The following is a 4,062-nucleotide window of genomic DNA, read 5'->3' on the forward strand; positions in this document are numbered from 1 at the left end:
TTGCGGAATCCATGGAGGCTTCTCTACCCCTCTCATCTGCTGACATTTAATTAGACCTTAAAAATTACTTTTGGTAAGTAACTATTTTATGGACTTTTATATTCATAACAACTTTTAAACAAATACATGTTTTAGGAGCTCTCATGACTGAGGTCTGCCCAAAAGATATTCTTACAGGAACAGGCAGAAAATAAAGATTTAAAATATGTTGGAAGATCTTTTAAAGTCAATGGTTTTGAATTTCCCAAAGACTGCCAATGGAAAAGCACATTAGAAATGCTCTGAACGTATGAATCACAGGGTGAGCGATGTGCTCTGACCTCCCATGACAACATTTCTTCTGCTCATCAGTCAGGGAACAGTTCATCTTTTCTGGATATAGACAAAAGGAAGTTGTTTTATTTTTAATTAGGATTCCCCCTGCAAAACGTTGCTACTTCTGGTTAAACATAATGTATTAAGTACAAGCAATTATCTAGGCTTTCTCAAGGTGCATCATGTTCACTAACTCTGGCCTCTCACCCATTAACAGTTTATTGGTCATAAAATGGGGCCTATCTTTGCATCCTAGAATCTGGCGTCCACATTTAACCATATTGTTCTGAATTATTTCTGTTCACCTGTCAGGGACCAGCCTGACAGGTTGAACCTGGCTGAGGTAGGGAGGTGGGAATTGAGAAAAGAAAGAAAGACAGGACAGCGGGATCGGGAGGAGTCTGCAGGTAGTCATCGATCGACTGCACCTCTGCAAGCCGTCGAGCTACTGCAGCTACTTTTATTGACTATGCAATGCCTTTTATACACAAATACTGAATAGGAGGTCAACAAAGAGGAATGTACTCTCTGTTCTTCTTAATCTCTAAGATAAAGCAGAAGGCCAAGTTCTCGGTAAATATTTACAGACTTTTGATAAACTATGAAAGGTCTCTCTATTCTGCTCATCTGCTGACAATAGGAATGTGCCATCAAAACAAGTTAGATCAAAACAAGTCAGGGGACACTGCATGGGAAGGGACTAATTCTTGTCGGTCCCTTCGGGTGCAAGGACTCTGTCAGCTTACACCCGGTGTCCAACATTCACCATCTGGGAATTCTGAGGAAAGAACCAGTGAGTTACAAACGTAAAAGGGGGAGTGAGGATTGTGCTCTGTATCTAAATTTAGAGAAAATGAGCCCAAAATTAAACCAGGCAATCTATTTTTTTTTTTTTTTTTAGAAAGAGAGAGGGTCTCACAGGAAATGAAACTCGCGGACCGGCAATACCTTCAAGTTTCTTCTTAGCACAATGAGATGAATACACTCGGTGTGAGCCCAGGTGCCTAGGGACGCAGGTAGGAGGTACAGGCACGGTTTTCCTCATCCTCATCATCTCTCTCCCTCCTCCTTGGACACTTGAATCCGCGGGAGCACTTCCTTCCCTGGAGCCCATGAAGCGCAGTGCTGTTCAGCCAGGGTCTGTCCTCTTGCGAGTCCTAGCAGAAGGGTTGGTCCCGTCCGTCCGCGCCTGAAACCAGGGCCACCCTCATTCCACTTCGGTGCTCAGTGAATTCGGCTCCATTTCGGAGAGTCCAGCACCCAGCAGAGCCCAGTTCACCCGCGAGGGGTCAGGCGCTGGTGGATGAACTGACCTGAACTCTGCCCCTGTGCGCTCAGCCTAGTGCCCCTAATGTCGGAGAGTGTGACCTCCCACCCCACATCTTATTCACCCGAGGACTTACCCAACTTGCTAACACTTGTCCACACAGAAGTCTTATCATCTCACGTATCGTATTCCCCTTCATAATATGAGCACATCTTTCTGCTACCATGGTTGTGCACCTGTAGTCGTGGCCGAGTGGTTAAGGCGATGGACTAGAAATCCATTGGGGTTTCCCCGCGCAGGTTCGAATCCTGCCGACTACGTCTGAGGGTCTACTTTATGCTCCACTACCCCTTAGCCAACCACGGCGACCAGTGGTCGCTTACCTTAAACGTGTCCAGTCGCGCAGCCCAAACCCCACACTCCCTTCCCTCCCACAAGACAGATGAGCAGGGTTGTTTCTTCAAAGTTTGCTCGAGGGGCAGGGTTTAGCAGGGGTCAAAGCTGTCTCCAAGTTTCTCTCTCCCAAACCTTGCTCAAATCAAACTAATTTATTTCAAAAAGAGACAGTTTGGTGGAGCATAGTAACTCTGTCCCAAAATGGGAGCTATTTATTTTAAAATGTATCATAGTGTTAAATTGGGAATAGGAACTTGGGAATTTTTTTTAATGATGATGAAGAGACCAAGATCTCTCAGAAGTAAAGAATATGATGAAGGAAAAAGCAGTTAATACATTATTGAAAGATAAAGTTTAGAGAAAAAAAAAAACACCTAGAAACACATCAAAGGTGGAAAATAGTAGTGAAAAGAAAGGCGAACCACTAGTTCAGGAGATTCAATGTCTTCTGCTGACTGGCAGTTCCAGAAGGAGACAGGAGAAAACCTGGAGGGGCATTTTATTTTTTCTAAATATATTTTATTGATTTTTTACAGAGAGGAAGGGAGAGGGATAGAGACTTAGAAATATCAATGAGAGAGAAACATGGATCAGCTGCCTCCTGCACACCCCCTACTGGGAATGTGCCCGCAACCAAGGTACATGCCCTTGACCAGAATCAACCTGGGACCCTTCAGTCCGAAGGCCGACACTCTATCCACTGAGCCAAACCAGTTAGGGCGGGCATTTTATTTTTTTAAAATACAAGAAAAATTCAGGACTGCAGGATTTGATGATCCAGATGGAAAGGAGACCCTTAGACATATTAGAAAATATTTCCCTACTTCAAAGTCATGAAGATATCCCCATGTGTTGTTTCTAGAAGCTTGCTTTATTTATCTATCTGTCTATCTTTCTATTTATCTAACTTCTACATTCAGATCCACAGACTATATGGAAGTGGCTTTGTAGATAATGTCGAAAGGGTCAATTTAATTTTCTGCATGGCTATACTCATTTGATCATTTCCCCACACCTTATATTCACAGTTTATGCAAATACTATTCATTCTCACTATTTCTAAAGTGCTCCCTTGGTCATAAGTTAGGGTATGGAGTGTAGGGGTCTCCGTCCAAATTCTATTTAGTGGCATTGTCTGTCCATGGACCATGGACCATTGTCTTAATTACGCTACATTTATGTCTTTAGTGTTTGGTAAAGTAAGTCCTCTAATTTTGCTTTCCTTTTTAAAGGTAACTTGGGCTACTTTGGCCCTTTTCACTTTAATATTATATTTTAGTCAATTTATAAATTTTTTTTAAAAAAAAGACACCTGATGGTATTGTTACTAAAAATGCACTGACTCTATAGACCAATGTGGGGTAGAGTTGAGATCTTTACAGTACGGAGTGCTCCAATCTAGGTTATTTCTAGGAACTTTATGTTTAATATAACATTTACTGGCATATTTATTTGAATTTTCTTACTGCATGTGGCTGCTTTAATTATATTTTTTACATTGATGGGAATGTAAAATGGCTTAAAGTAGAACCTGGTTGAATCCACTGGACCTGGCCTAGACCTGTCTAACTCTGGTCTCTCCAAACTGCCTGGTCAGGAACCCACATCTCATAACCACTTGGAGATGAGAGAGACAAGGACAACTGGTTTGACTGGAACCTCAGCTTCAGGTGTGGGTGCAACTTTGCCTCCGAATAGACAATATCAAGGTTAATGAATCATGCAGCCTGGATGTAAAGAGCATGCTTCTGTAGCAGCGTCATGCCTGATTTACCCGAGTGATTTCATCTCTTATTATCACTACAACTAGGCTACATGACAGAAGGAAGAAACGCAAACGTGGGGGGTTCTTTGGCTGCGGCAGAGCCTTCAATGAGTTTAAGAATTCCCTGGAATTGTTTGCTACCCCTGGGTTTATCTTGGGTAAGAGAGTGCATAAGTTTCCAGTCCATACGCCAGGGGGTGGTAAACCCACACAGGTTGTAGAAATCTACCCCAGCACCTTCACAGTCCATTAAAGGGACAAGGGAGAAATGGCCAGCTTTGTTTTCTTGTTTTGAGAAATGCCTAAAATGCCTTCCCAT

This window comes from Cnephaeus nilssonii (genome assembly GCF_951640355.1).
Source record: "Cnephaeus nilssonii genome assembly, chromosome: 21".
NCBI lineage: Eukaryota > Metazoa > Chordata > Mammalia > Chiroptera > Vespertilionidae > Cnephaeus > Cnephaeus nilssonii.